Below are 16,926 nucleotides of genomic sequence, written 5' to 3'. Positions count from 1 at the left end.
ATTTCGATTATATGGTACCGAATGCAGGCCAAATTAAAAATTCATGAAATTTAGAAATAAGAACGACTGATTAAGACGCTACTGGGCGAAATCAAACCTAAGGTTTTATGCCTATGTTTGTTGTATTGAATTTTTTTTGTTTTAGCTGAAGTTATTTGAGATTCTTCAAGCAACTCGGAATAACGTATAGAACGACTTAAGTGCCTTAAATTTAAAGCGTTCAAAATACAGCTTGTGTAAAAACTGAAGCCGCTCGACCCTCCCAAACGACTTCGCTTCACTCTATGAAAAGTTCCTAGAAGATAACAGGCCTATTTCTAAACTGGATCTCAGGTAGATTGTGTCTACACAGATTTCGCTAAAGCCTTTGATAAAGTTTCACACAATATTCTAATTAAAAATTATCATCTTTAGGGCTTCACTCGGTCTTCTTGCAGTGGATTCAATCATATCTGCATAATAGACGATGCGTTGTGAGTGTCGATGGAGTCATCTGATTCATTCGTTGCGTCCTCGGGAGTGCCACAAGGAAGCGTCTTGGGTCCACTTCTCTTTGTGCTGTTTATCAATGACATTTCCTGTTGCTTCTCTTTCGCTAAATTTCTGTTATATGCAGATGACTTTAAAATTTTTGCAATAATCAAAAACTCACAAGATGATCTGCAAGTTACAATATTTCTAATTGCGTCCTTAAATGCGTTACTGAAATCAAAGATCTTGGTATAATCGTTAACAACAGATTTTCTTTCAGTAATCACATCAATTATATCACTTCTCTGTGCTCGGCTTATTGCTTTTACATCTTAAATTACTGGAAAATCGACGGTCCGTTCTCTGGCTTTCATTTGATTTCAATGTAATTAATGGAAGTATTAATTGTCCCTAATTTTGCTGAATATGCTCCTCGCAAGCGTGCTATGCGTGAGTTTAACTCGATTTCCGAGAAAGTTATTCTAGATTTTTCGCACTCTAGTGTATCCTTCATTAATACCCCCAATTCTGTTTTATAATTTAAGTTATCCATTTATGTAATTGTAATTTAATTATTTTAGAGTTCTAATTTGCATTCTAATTCTCCACTAGTCTGTAAGAATTAATCTTCACAGACTTAACTAAATAAATAAGTTTAGACTCAACGGATGAACCATCTGAAACATAGTCGTAGCCAACATTTGAAAGACAATGATATTAAATAATCCGCCATTAAATTTGAATCTTCAGTGTTTTTTCTTTAAAAAGGTAGGGAACTTCGAAATTGATCACCCTTTACCTACATTTGTATACATTATAGAGTCTCCAAGGTTTACATTCATTCAGTTCAAGTTATGTTATCTACCGTTGCCATAAAAGAAATTGTCTTAATTTCCTTTATTGTTTTAGAATTAAACTAGAGTCCTAAAGATATTATGCGTTTGTTACTTTATTCACATGGATATAATTTTATTTAATGGCTAAAGTTAACTAGTGAGACGTAAACCTTTATTCCTTACTTGGAAGCTAAGCTCTAATAAATCATGTTCTTAGGATATATCTCATTTTTCTATGATCCTTATTAACCCGAAGTGCAGATATCAGCTATTCTCAATATGGTAAAGTTTCGTCTCCGTATAGTTAGTGTTCAATCAAAGTTGAATTGTTAATACAGTTGGTAGATTTCAAGTTATAATTTAAAAAAATTGTATTCTTTACACCACATGCTTAATAAAGACCCTTTCCTTACTCCGAGAATAAATTGTTCAAATTAGGCTCATTTGTATGACTGTCCTGCCCAGTCTGCTCTGAAGCCAGTTTAATTTTAGCTTTTATTTTTTTAACTAAAATACACATTTTGCCATTCCTGTAAGCTTTATTCTGCCCTTAAGTTTAAAGCGCTTCACTTCAAATATTATAAACTACTCATACATCATACTCCTTAATAAAAGCGTCAATATCAAATCTGTGACTGGGTCCTTTTAGGGCATTTGCAAAACCAAATATTTGGTTTGTGGAATTGTATACTTCTGCATTAACTTTTACTTAACTAGTCTGTGAGATCTGCTTTTATGGAGCCAATATGCCATTGCTATTCAAAGTTTTCTTGCTTTTATCTTGGTTTGTTGGTTCGTAGTCAAGAAAGAATAACTGATTGTTTACAACTCTGAACATGTTTATCAAAGTAGCGCCGGCATGCGAGTGAACACATGATCCTTGACCCAAAGCTGATTTATGACGCAACTGACTTATTGCCATCGCGCATTCCTTAGTTATTTATTCTCGCATTTTCCATAGTTTCAGTAAATACTTTCGGCCGAAAATTTTCAAAGTCAACTAGTATGATTTTGGAAATCAAAATCCACCATCACAGTAACTCCGTTAAAATTTCACAAAGTCGAGGCAACAGAATATTAAACTTCACATCTCCCACACACATTCCCAGCGGGATAATGGTTCACCGCTTACATTTTTCTTTGAAGAATGCTTTGAAGAAAATTCTATGTAGAGTTCTTCAATACCAGGTAATGCATAAAAGTAAGCTATAAATTCTACAATCAAGTAAGTACGTGAAAAACCTTACATACAATACATAAACAATAAATACAAATTAATGGAATAAAATTTATAAGTAAATATTTTCTTTATTTCGTCAAAACGTCCAGCATTTGATGACAATTTGATTGTAGAGGTTATGTTTAGGTGAGCTGCTATTTTAATTAAAAATTTTGTTTATTTTTATGTTTAAACTTTGAATAAAGAAATAGAAGAATTTTCTGAAGAAAGTGAATTTTTACAGAATGGCTGAAAACATAAATGTTGAAAGTGATCCTGAAGAGGATGCGGTGAATTGTAGTTTTGAAAATATTTATGCTGAAGTGGAATTTATTGAAAAAGAAGAAAGTTTACAAAAAACGAATTGTGACAACTTAATTGAAAAATTGAAAATGTGGACTGTGAGTATAAGTCACAAGGAACTGCTTCGCTGATTTGTTAAAAATATTGCAGTCGGAGAACATTTCTGTACCAACATCTTCGAAAGGAGTTTTACGGCAAGCGATACAGGTGATTGAGAAGTGTTTGATAAGTTTATCGTGTTTTCATCATTGGAGGACATAGCTTCAAATTTGTAACTACTATCACTACTATCAGACTCGCCAAAGGCCGTTTCGTCAAGTCTCGTTTCTTGGAAAAAAAAAAACGAAAATAGACTCAGCCATAATTCGTAACGAATTACATGCAATCACTTTTAGAAATAAAGCTAAATTAATATGCAATATTTTCTATTCTACTATTGAACTTGGCGTCGAAAAATTCTTCGTCGCTATGGTAAGCGAAAGGGGTGATCTCTTACTTTCCTGCCGTGTTAATTTTCATCGATCGGGGTAGGCGATACAATCATACTGCATCGTTTACCTCGCTCGTTTACCAATGTCTGCCCCATCCCGCTGGGTTGGAGCAATATTTTGTTTACTTGATAATTGATAATCATTCATGACTTCATTTTTGCTTCATTTTGGGAGCAACTCTGGTTACTTAGTGTTGCCATATGCTGCCGCCTGCATTAAAGTTTTATTACTATATAAAAAAAGAGATATTTTTAAAAACAAGAATTCTGAAATTAAAATAGTTTTATTTATGAGAACTTGCAAAAAATACATTGCGTTTCCAATAGATGGTTTCGTAAGAAAGACAGATTTGCAATGGCGTCACTCGGTATTGCGGAAAATCGACTATTCCAGCTTTTTGCTAATAGAGCTGCTGTGATAGTGACATTATGAAATTAGCTCTGAGAAGTTGATATAGTTAGACTCAATCAACTTTCATTAAATGCTTTCCCCAATTTGAGACAGTCACGTCCAAACAAGGGTGGCACAGCTCACTTTCAGGAGCAGTTTTTTCCCTTCCTACATTAAAAAACACTGATCAAGTCTTAATATCGGGTGATTTTTTAAGAGCTTGATAACTTTTTTAAAAAAAAAAACGCATAAAATTTGCAAAATCTCATCGGTTCTTTATTTGAAACGTTAGATTGGTTCATGACATTTACTTTTTGAAGATAATTTCATTTAAATGTTGACCGCGGCTGCGTCTTAGGTGGTCCATTCGGAAAGTCCAATTTTGGGCAACTTTTTCGAGCATTTCGGCCGGAATAGCCCGAATTTCTTCGGAAATGTTGTCTTCCAAAGCTGGAATAGTTGCTGGCTTATTTCTGTAGACTTTAGACTTGACGTAGCCCCACAAAAAATAGTCTAAAGGCGTTAAATCGCATGATCTTGGTGGCCAACTTACGGGTCCATTTCTTGAGATGAATTGTTCTCCGAAGTTTTCCCTCAAAATGGCCATAGAATCGCGAGCTGTGTGGCATGTAGCGCCATCTTGTTGAAACCACATGTCAACCAAGTTCAGTTCTTCCATTTTTGGCAACAAAAAGTTTGTTAGCATCGAACGATAGCGATCGCCATTCACCGTAACGTTGCGTCCAACGGCATCTTTGAAAAAATACGGTCCAATGATTCCACCAGCGTATGAATCACACCAAACAGTGCATTTTTCGGGATGCATGGGCAGTTCTTGAACGGCTTCTGGTTGCTCTTCACCCCAAATGCGGCAATTTTGCTTATTTACGTAGCCATTCAACCAGAAATGAGCCTCATCGCTTGGTCGATTATGTAGACCATAAATCGGACGTAAAGCGCGAAACACATTTCGAACCGAACACTGATTTTGGTAATAAAATTCAATGATTTGCAAGCGTTGCTCGTTAGTAAGTCTATTCATGATGAAATGTCAAAGCATACTGAGCATCTTTCTCTTTGACACCATGTCTGATATCCCACGTGATCTGTCAAATACTAATGCATGAAAATCCTAACCTCAAAAAAATCACCCGATATATTATATAATAATTGAAAAGTAAAGTTGTCAACTAACTAACGGTTATGCACAAATGGCGCAAGAGAAGGTTGAACAATTTTAAAGAATGAAAATGGTCACTTCGTTTAAAAGTTTACTTTCACATATACTTTGTGATACACTTTAAATACCATTTTCAAATTGGCAAAAATGTACTGCAGCAGGGCGTGGTGCTGCATACATATGTGTGTATATTCGTACCTATCAGGCACCGTCGAACAGCCTGCGATGGTCGTGATTGCGGTGCCAAGGCGCTGAGCTCAGCTCTGCATCGAGAATATTCCGAAAGGAAATCAGTAAAAATGTACATACTTGTATGCGTTTACTTTTTCGATCTGGTGTAGAGGTGTAGGCATATGTGTGTGTTTATGGATGGAATTTATGTACAAATGTCCGACATGTTGCAAGCAAACTCAACGCATGCTGCAAGCTCCATGCCCGTCCGTGATTGTTGTTGCAACGGCTTTTAATATTTTTCGGTTGCTGATGTTGATGCTGATATTGGTGTTGTTATTGTTATTGTTGTTGTTATTGTTATCATTTGTGCAGCTTTTGCGACAGATCCGAACAGCCAGCACGCGTTGATGGCAGTGTCAACAGTGAGTGAGTAACACCGAGTGCAACAAGCGCCGGAAGAGCACATTCACAACAACAAAAAGCACCAACAACAATAACGTTGGTGGCAAACACTTGAGTGCAGCACTTTTAAGCTTTCGCGCGTTGCTGCCACTCACACACACACTCACACACATTGCATGTAGACGCACAAAGTGCAAAGGAGCAGCCGTGAACGCCTGAAGGCCAGAGGGCAAAGCGGAGGTCGCAAGTAGATATGTACGTCGAGTTGTGTGCTTTAAATTCGCCATAATTTCATTTACTGCAAGGAAGTTACGACTTCATTTGATGGATGAATATTGTGTTAATTAAAGAATCTGTTGCCGTTGTTGCTGCTGTTGGTGTTGTTAGCGAAATTCAGTTTTAAATATGGTCCTGACGACGTCTACTTGGCAGCCATCAGAAGAGCAACAAAGATAATTGAAAACTGAAGACCTCCAACAATGCTTGTACATAAATAAAGAAGACGATAAACGCAACTCTGCTTCGTGCTCCGAAACTAAATGAAATATGCCCGAAAATTTAGGAGAAACGCTTTGGGATTGAAGCATGAAGCACTTAACTCGGAAGTGAGCAGAGCGATTATTTAAGATTTATGGCGAAAGTTAAAAAGGAGCTACTCAGTTCGGTTGTAAAGGGAACAGTTAATATATAAGTAATATACATTTTGCTTGATTGATATTGCGAGAGTCACATGACCCTGATAAGTGCTTGAATAAGTAGCTGTGTTATCATAACTCGTTTGTAATAATAAAATTGGGAAGTGGCGATTTAAGTTATAATTAGTTAATTATGCTTATATAAGAATCCCTAAATAGGCTTTCTATCACAGTTAAATTGGCTCTTCATGTAAAATATGATTATTTCCATTGTTTATAAAAATCTTAGAAGTTTCAGTTTTCGACTGACTTTGTCTACTTCGCAATATGTATGTTTCATAAATATTTATGATATACGAAATATCTAAGTGTATTCTGCTCTTATCGCTTTCAAATCACACAAAGCCTGTTTCAATTACTATGGTTCTAGACTTTTAGCTGCAGCTTAAAAAGCTTGAACTCCTTCCTTTTTATATTTCCGGAAATAATATATTCTTAATGCTCTTTTTATACTCTTATAAGTTATATGCGGAGTGAGCGGGTTATCATCCGATTTTATATACCTATACAATGTCGGCTGGGGTGTTTAAGAAATTCATCCTGAACGAATTGGAAAATTGTATCTTAGGTGTTTTAAAAGATACATATGTACATTAAAGAAATTAAAATCCCCTTTAATGATACAAGGGAACTCTATGGTGGTCAGGGTCAAAATTGGAATATGGGCGTGACGCCCCCACATTTCGACGAAAACCAATATCCTCCCCAACCGATAGATTTGGTATTTAATATTACCTTGACATTCCTAGCTTTCATAACTTCACATATAACACAATTTACCTTCCAGTATGCAAATAAAGCACCAATAAATGTATCGGGATACAATTTCGACTGAATAGTAGACTTAAGGTAGGCATCCTTATAATCAAAAATTCTCCAAACTGGTCGAAACCAACTCATGCCCCCATAAACCGAATCTGTTCCAATTGCGAACTTTTTATCCAAAATATCGGTCATTCTGTGAGCTATATTAAAAAAATGGGAGTGCATTCTTTTCCAATAGTAGTACGCTTATATGTTGAATCGGAACAATAATTCTCTTAGTCACCATATAGGTACCTAATAGAAAGATTTTCCAATTTCTTCAAACACTTATCTGCAAAAGTCGGGCGAAAACTTGCCCTAGACCTCATATAAATTACAAACCTTTGCAATGAAAGTATTTCTCTTACTTTGATCCATAGTATAAAATGTTTGGTTACACCTGAACTTAGCTCTTCCTTACTTATTTCTCCTACCTTTATCAGAATCACTACCGAACGGTTCACTATCCGAATGGTGGTTTTATACTGCATGCGCTTGACTATACAGAATACAAATTTGGCGCTACGATACCCAAAAATTAGCAAATCTCGTGTGCTTTTCTTGTATTCCACTTCCTAAGTAATACGCTTAGTTCCTCCCGAAAATGCGGGCGACTTTAAGATGAATATGATGGAAGGCAAGCTATATGTGTTTACATAAGCTAAATATGAGCAGGATGTGGTAGGAGTAATATTTGCTAAGTGGACGACACGCGACTGAATATGAAAAAGCCACTGCAAGTAGTTTTGAAATAATCCACGCACAAGGACGCAAAATGCTGCCTGAAGATAATTTGATACATTCCTGCGAAAGCGGGGGGTAAATCAGCACATCACAACGGCGTGGCCGAGTCAAAGCGACGCCGTGAATTTTAACACTTTGCCATCCCTGACAGATGGCATTTAGTTGCCTTTTAATCGCACAGTTTTGAGCAACAAATTCGGAAGTGAAAGCCGAAAGAGTTGCAAAGTGTTCAACTCAATAAAATTTGTATGAGTTCCACTCAGTGACACAGCGACTTTGGCAAAGTGAAACGTGAATGCTTCCATTGTGGTCGCTTCCGGCGGTTACCTGTTGCGTTAGCGGTGCATTTTATGGTTGAGTGGCGTGAGGCGACGTTGAAATCAAATAACCCAAAAGTTGTGGATCCTCGAAAAGTCTTGTGTGCCGCAAGCAAGTATCCTTCCAATGCTACTCGCGTGTCAAGGTTTGATAGCGTGCTTTCGCATGCAAATTTTAATTCCCGCACACATACATGGGCACATAAAACCTAACTACTGCTAATTAAGTACCGCCTAAGTGCAGAAAAGTCAAAGTCTAGGTCAGCGTCGCGCCGCAAGGATTCCAAATGAGTCAGCGCGCGTCAGCCGATTGGACGAGTGCGGTCGTAATAGCATTTACTGTTGGCACTGCGTCGATGAGAGGCGAGTAGCGGTAATAACTTGCCTTATTAGAGCTGCTCGCACTAGAAAATACATGTTTACATATCCTTTGCAGGTGGCGAAGGTCGAATATAAAACCGCCTCACGCCCGACGTGCCTTGTTCGATGGTGGCGAGTGTGGTTGTGAGTGTGCTCGGCTCTAAGCGAGCGAGTGGTTTTTTAAGCTAATTACCTGCACGCTTTATACTTTAGCTTAAGCACCATAATTAAACCGCAGCACAAAAGTATTTGAAGGATTATTCGAATTAGCAATGACCTCTTGCGAATATAAAATAAAAATTTCTATCTAAAGGCGGAAAATCTTTGTGGGTGCAATTACGCAGTAGAGCAAATAATATATGGCAATAAATCACACACACAATTTCGAGTGTTGAATTGGAAATTTTGCTAAGGCACTTTCAGAAAAAATCTGTGAAAAAATTTTACTAGCAAAAACATTTTTGAGTTCCTTTGATATGAAAAAAGAGCTTGCCATTCAAGAAAGTAGTGAATGTGATAGAAAAATTGTTTACCGGAGGAATGGTCTGATACAGTTATTATTACTTTAAAGAAAAGACGAGCAATGTCCTTACTATTATATTCAACAAATATCTCATAGAAACAAGAAACCCTGATCCTGACCTATTTATAACGATTTCCCTACATTCAGTTTCCTAATATTGGTAAGATGTACTTATGTATTAGTATTATAAAAACGGATGCACAGAAGTCCTCTTCGGAACCAAATAATTATGTTAAATGGACATACTGACCAATTCACTGTGTCCGATTTTACCGGAAAGCTGTTCAAAACCCGAAAAAATTATTTTTTAAATTATCAATTTAAACTTAAAAAATTTCATGGGGCACTGCTGTGTTCTATCCAGAATGCTGAATCATTTGTATTTTCCGGGCTAGAGTCGGTCGCATATTCGCGTCTTGGAATTAAGCCAGTCAAGTGTCTCGAGTGTCGCTGTTAAAAAAGTGTATATCCAGTGATTAAGAAAATATTTTTCTATATCCTGTCCAACGGAGTCTTATTGAAGGTGTATTATGTGAACCATTTGCTCTAAACAAAACAAATGACTGTCAAAATCATACGTCAAACAACTGAGTGTACAGAAGAAATTCGATAATCCGACTACTCTATAATCCGGAAATCCAGTAATCCGAAGGGTTATATTCTTACTACTGGCTATTCTGTAGTCCGAATTAATTGCAACTCTATAATCCGAATTGTATGATGTGCTCATATAATCAATGGAATGAAATGATTAACGGGAATTTGACGCTTTTTAACAGCATAGCTTTCATAAATGAAGGAGTTAATGCATATTTTGTCATTGTGTATCAGTTTTGCAAGTGATCAGTCGCAAAATGAATAATAAAAAACGTGCTCATAAAACTTTGTGTTTATTAGATAAAATAAAAGTAATCGATGAAATAAAAAAAGGCAAATCTAATAAAGAATTAGCCAACAAATACGGAGTAGGACGTTCGACTATTTCTGATGTAAAAAGAAAAGGTTATAAGCTTAAGAGGTTTGTATGCATAACTGTTACAATTAGTTTGCAAGTTTTAATTTTTTATACATTTGTTTTAAAGAGCATCGGAAAATGCAAGCGCTAAAACTCTAAAACTGCGTCAAACTTTAAGAGAAGGTGAATTTCCAGAGTCCTATACTCTTGATTTTTAATTCAGCGGGAACTTCAAAAGATACTTTCATGTGAAATTTTATGCAAAAAGGCCAAACAAATGTTTAAAGATAGGTATGGCAGTGGCAAAATATTTAATGCGTCATATGGATGGTATCAAAAATTTAAGAAGAGATATAATATCCGTTGTTTAAAGATTTGTGGCGAAAAACTATCCGCACAAGATGATTTAGTACCTGCATTTATACGGCAGTTGAAAGAACTTCAATCATCAGAAGACTTATGCGACACACAAATTTATAACGCAGATGAGTCGGCCCTTTTTTGGAAATTAGTTCCTAGTCAAACTTCGGTACATGCTAAGGAAAGATCTGCGCCAGGAAGAAAAATGTCTAAAGAACGGGTTACTTTTCTTTGCTGTGCAAATAAGACTGGAGATCACAAATTGCGGATTATGGTTGTAGGAAAATCAAAAAAGCCGCGTTCTTTCAAAAATTTTCCTCCGGTAGAGTACTACGCATCTAAGAATGGTTGGATGACTTCATATATTTTTTCGCAATGGTTTCAGAATTCTTTTGTTCCACAAGTTAAACAATACCAAACTGAAAACAATCTGGACCAAAGAGCGTTACTAAAAATAGATAACGCTCCATGACATCCTACTGAACTTGCTTATGAAAATTACAAATGTTTATTTTTACCCCCTAATTGCAGTTTAATTCAACCTATGGACCAGAACGCCATTAGAATAACCAAACTGTACTATGAGAAATCGCTTTTATGTCATATAATGGGAGGAGGTGGCGTTTACGATAAGTCTTTGAAGTCTTTTACGTTAAAGGATGCATGTATTTTTCTCAAATATGCATGGAACAAAGTTCGAGAATAAGTTTTAAAAAAGTGCTGGTCAAAAATTTCTCATGAAAATACCATCTCTGAAGATGATATTCCTTTGGCTACTCTTCGACAAAATATAATGTCTTCTATAATACAAGGTGAAACTGAAACAACGAATTTTATGAGAGATCTTGTTGAAATTTGTATGAATATAAATGTAAGTAATGATAATTTGAATGAATGAAGAAAACTACGAAAGTGATATTGCAGACGATATTCTAACGTTGTCAGATCCTGATGAACCGGAAGTAAATGTTGAAAAAAACGAGCAAATCTCAAATGCTGAAGCAGTTGAAATTTTAAAAAAGATTATTCTATGGGCACAGCAAAAAGATATTGAGCAAGAGAAAATAATATTTTTAACGGATTTACGAGATGAAGAGCTTTGCACAAAAAATGTTAAGCAAACAAATATAAAAGATTTCTTTAAATCGTAAAAAAAAACTTAATTTTTTGTAACTTCTCAAAGTAAATATATGCATATGATTAAGAGTTAAATTTTTGGTTTTATTATTAATAAATGAATTCATGTTTGGTTTTTTATTGAAATTAAGCATTTTTCTTATATACATATACATATAAAAAATAATCGAATAATTCAGTAATTCGAAACGGGTCTGTAACCAATTATTCGGATTATCGAATTTCTACTGTGTAACCAAATTTTTTCGTTTTATAACTTCGCCGACATTAAAAGTTATGAGATTAATGGAGATGGATGATCAACCAATGTTTTTCGTGTCGATAACATTTATCATTTATTGATATTTTGAAAAATCCCGTGCCACGAGACACAATTGCATTTTTAATGTCCGTCTTTAGGACTTCTATACTTTTGAAGAAAATTACTTTGCATAGCATATTAAAGGACTATATAATATAATAGGTGCAAAATAAGTAGGGACGTAGAGTACTTTTTCTGGACACGGGGCAGAATAAAATTGAAGAGTGCCTTCAAAAAAATCAATGAAAATGTTAATAATAAATCTGATTCCCATAACTGGTACTCAAATTTGATTATTGAAAATCTGATGATTCTTAGAAGTAAATGGTTTAGAATTTGTGTAAAATTTAAAGCACTAAATTGTTTTTCATTAAAACTGGTTTGCTTGCTTTTGTAAACAAAAAAGTTCGTGTTTGCAATTGAATTGTGTATGTTTTTTGACTATGATGAAAAGCATCTTCATCTTATTTGTAAATGATTTAAATTATTCCAGACTTTACAGTGCAGTCGCCGTGTCATTTTTGATACATGCATACAATGCATTTGGACCTGGGCAACAAAATTAAGACTCTGGAACATCAATTCAAAGATAAAAAAAAGGATCTTTTACATTTGATAGTCCAGGGTCAGTCGAAATTTTGGTTTTGAGCGTAGAACTTCTCAGTCATGCTGATGGCAATGTCGATTTTTTCAAAGTATATTGCTTCGATACCGCAAAAATGTTATTTGAAAAATATCCATGGTACTGCATGCCAATGTCGATTCATGTAGTACTAATTCTCGGGTACCATATCATTGAATGGGCACAACTGCCGATTGGACAACTCTCTGAGGATGCTCAGGAATCGCGCAATAACAATCTCAAAAGATATCGAGAGAATTTTTCGCGAAAATGTTCCACAGAAAACCTCATGACAGATCTTATTCATTGGTTGTTCGTGTCCTCAAACCCACTTATTTGTACTTTGAGATTTGACCCGCCAAAAAAAGTAGCACATTGTCATCAGAGGAAATTAAATTCTACGACGAGTTTGAGTGCAGAGTCGATATCACATACCTCAGACGTGATTATGATTAAGCTTTTTTAATATTCTATAGGATCATTATTTGTTAAATATTTGTAGATACATTGTAATAACGGTAACATACAACTTGCATATTATTTTTTAAAATAAAATTATTTCAATGATTTTCTCCACTTCCTTTTACCACTTAATCATACAAATAAATTAAACTTTAATGAAATGGCTCCTGTTATATTGAAGCAAGATGTAATAGAAATTCCGTTTGTTTCGTTTTATGGTTTGAGAAGATATTATTTTCTTCAAATAATCTTACGAAAATAACGCACCTCATGTTTGGCTCTAATTGGAACACGTACCTTAAATTTGAAGAGTACACGTCCGCCATTTTGAACTTCGCAAAAATAATATTATGGCAACCTTTTTGAGTTTTGGCCAGCTTTTTTGGAAAATCAACTACTGTGCAATGTCGAGACTTGCTCGAGAAGAACTCAACGTGAACATCTATCGTCGGTCAACAGATCATCCTCTGACAACGCGCTTGAAGCCATTGGGACCTTTCTTTACTTGTTACATATGAAACAAAATAAACATATGCAAACCGATAAAATCTATACAAAACTTCCAAAGACGCAAACATTTTTATTCCAAGGGTTTAACGTGGTCTCAATTTAGATGCTGTAATGGTTTAATAGGGAGTATCCTCTTCAGTTCTGTGAAATAAATGTTATATAGGGGTAATATGAAGTATACCAGCAGAATGTATAAGAAGGTGAGGTAAAGCTGTTAAGCATCTATCTTCGATGGAGAGCATTGGGTCTTCCAGCAATATTCTGCTGCAACACTCGACGCAAATACCACCAAGCAAAGGTTTAGAAGCAATATTTCTTGATTCATAGCAGCAGGTGGTTGGCGGTTGGGAAGTCTAGATTTAAATCTATTGTACCACAGCTTGGGATTAGAGTATGACAATACCAGCGAAATTTGAAGGGTGTCAAAAAATCGTTGGTAGCAATAAATTCTAACTGTGCATGTCCAATGACCTACTGGTTTGAGGGCTTGTGTGAAAGCAAAATATGACCATTTCGAAGAATCTTTTGTACATGGCACATTATTGGTATTACGTGTATTATTAAATAAAATTTACTTTATTAAAAAATGTATTACAGTATCATTATTATTTATGAACTTGTTTTTTGGCAGAACTAAATATATTACATCTCATCGCCGTTAGCATTCAAAAATTGCGAGGAAATAGGATACCGTTTAACCTCAGCGACAAAAAAGTGTTGGAATTCGGTTCACAATCGAGCGTTTAAACGAAATAATTTAGTTAATTGCAATAGAGACAGAGTCAGTTTTAAAAATAACAACAAAGTCGAAAGCAAATAAACAAATTAAATTTCCGAGTGCATTGAACATTCGACTATTGTGCAAATTTGAAAATTAGCCTGTGCAAAGCCATTGAAAAGCTATAAATTAAATAAATTAAACTAAATAAGCCGATCAAATTGGGACAATGCCAATAAACGAATTTTCGCGCAGCAGCAATATTTATATGTGTCTGTATGTCCGTTTGTATGTACCAGAGGCCAAATGCATGTTCGAAATGCTATCTGCAATAGTCGCTCTTTGCTCTCCATTTCCAAATAGGCGAAACCAATTTCGCCTCAATAATGGCAATAATTGCGAAAATATTACAGTTTCCGTGTGGGAAGGGGCGCACGAAATCTCGATTTAGATTTAATTTCACACTTTAATCTGATGTTCGGAAACTATACATTATATCAGTGGTGTACAAAGAAAATCATTCAGAAAGGCGATTTATTTTGGGAAGAGTTAAATGTTGCTGGATGTGCACGTAAATATGTAGTTTATGTATCATGTGCGTAGATATGCACAACAATGTTCACATACATACATATGTACGAAGAATGTTGAAGTTATCAAATTTAATTTTGAATGAATTAATAAATTTTTGCATCGATGTACTTATATACTTTACGCTTCTCTAATAAAATTAATTTGTTTTGCAATTAATAGTGATATAATTATTGTAGTATAGATTGATATATGTAGATTTAGTAGACGGGTCTCAATAAGTGAACTTTGACCCTAAACCGCAGAGGTGGAAATAATGATAACGTAAATATGGGGCCAAAGAAAGTTTGTGTCACCAATTTTAAAATAACGGCATTAAAGTTTCATTCAATGTGAAAATTCGCACATCGAAAAATTTCGAGCTTAATTGATTGCTAACTACATGTACTTCTCGTATTTTTTAATAAAAGCATTAAGTTGCTCTGACTATATTCCGATTTTTTCAATATACGGGCCTCCATGATAAGTTCCATGTCGTCTGAAAACCGTGTAAGTTGAAATGAAGAACTATATTTACTTCGAAAAACCGTGTAAAGAATGTTTAAAGCTATAAAATTTTAGATTTGCATACAAATTGTATATTCATAAGGCATTTTATTGAGCACTAAAACTTAAAATACATAATTCATACAGGTGAAAAATTGGTAGAATAAGCAAAAAACAAAAGAAATCCGTTAATCCAGAATTAAGAACAGAAAAATTAGAATAGAAATAAAGAAAAAATATTTACTTAGCTACATAATTTACCGGCGCTACTTGATAACAAGCGCAATTGTTTGCGACGAACTGGACTAAAGTCGGTATCATCACTGGATATATCCATTTCAGTGTAGGTAAGAGTTATCGAGTTATCGAGTAAGGGGATTTCCCAGTAACTACTATGTATGTTCATTTCAGCAATGGTGCTAAGTGTGGTAAAAACAAAAATAATTACAAGACAGTGATTTTGAAACCGCACTAGATTAAAAATTAAAAAAAAAAAATTGTTTTCAACCGTGCAACTTCAAATTTATCTAAAGATAAACCGTATAAAAACGAATTGGGTGTATGTTACCGTCTCTTGCAGGAAATGATACTGAATATAACAAGTAATAGATCAATGCCAGCACAACAACTCAAAAAAATTTCAGGAGAGACTATGCAGACAACATCCTGAAACGGTTATTTTCTATATTCGGTGTATCGAATTAAAAACAAGAAAGGAGTTTGTTAGTTGATGGCCTTGGGGTTTTTGATGTCATAACGCTAAATTTTGTAACGTACATCAAGTTTTGCCTATATCAACAAGTGTCGTGCTGCGATGTCTTGTCGGCCCCTTCGTTTGAGTCTCTTAAGGACTTCCACGTAAAACTTGGCGCTGACGGTTTGTCCAGGAGGTACCAAATTCATGGTGGACGATGCCTTTGATGTCAAAGACGATGAGCATCGTTCTTCCCGGCCGCCCTCCAACAAGGCCTGGCACCACCAAAACACACCCCTTCTTGCTAAAGCAACTTTTGGGTAAACCTGCTTGATCATATCAAAAGTCTCTGCCGCAGATTTACCGAGTTTCACACAGAATTTAATCGTGTACCTTTGCTCGTATGAAAGCCGTACTTTCGGTTTGCACCACTCACAGAAGCACGTCTTGACTCTTCAGGTGACCGGAGACAACTGATCATCCGCTCGTTCGTTAGCTACCGAATCCAGTCCGACAAAACCGAACAAGGAATACTATATGAGTGTTACGCGTTGTTTGTGTGAAGCTATTTGTAAAAAGTGACCGGAATTATGGATCGAAAACTCTTGCATCACGATAATACACATACTGCTTGATTCTTTGTGAGTTTTTCGCCAGATTTCCAACCAACATCGTGCCGCAACAACTGTGTTCGTCTGATTAGCTCCGTGTGACTTCGGTTGTTTAGCAAACTTAAACGACCGCTCCGGGGAAGCCGTTTTGAGTAAATTGAAGACATTAAATGTGCATCGCCATGCGCAGTAAAGGCTACTCCAGAAATTGACTTTGACAACCGTTTCGAAGATTAGAAAAACATTGGCACAAGTGTTTTCTGGCCAAGGGAGACAGCATAGATATTGAAGGAAAGATTAAGAATTAAAAAATTATGGACAAAGTCTTACTACTTTTTGCTCATAGCAATAAGTTGCCACGAGTTTTCAATCGTATAATGCATATACATATATAAGTAATCAGCGGGGCTTAGCCAAGTCCGTCTCTCCGTCTCCGTCTCTGTCTATGCTAGTTTCTTTAGTTTATGAGATATCGATCTGACATTTTATACACAACCTTTTCGCACCAAGAAGTTGCTCAGTTGTCAGAACCGACGATATCGGACAGCTGTAGTATGAAGCTGTCATTCA

General features: G+C 35.6%; 1 protein-coding gene across 2 annotated transcripts in view; it reads right to left on the bottom strand.

Moving 5' to 3' along the window:
• The window catches only part of LOC108977656 (dopamine D2-like receptor), a 216,932-nt gene that overhangs the window by 178,828 nt on the left and 21,178 nt on the right, over positions 1-16,926 (bottom strand). The window lies entirely within an intron of this gene.

The sequence above is a fragment of the Bactrocera latifrons genome, unplaced genomic scaffold (assembly GCF_001853355.1).
Source record: "Bactrocera latifrons isolate USDA-ARS-PBARC rearing strain unplaced genomic scaffold, ASM185335v1 scaffold_93, whole genome shotgun sequence".
In the NCBI taxonomy this organism is placed as follows: Eukaryota; Metazoa; Arthropoda; class Insecta; order Diptera; family Tephritidae; genus Bactrocera; species Bactrocera latifrons.
This window is presented reverse-complemented; position numbering and strand designations above follow the sequence as displayed.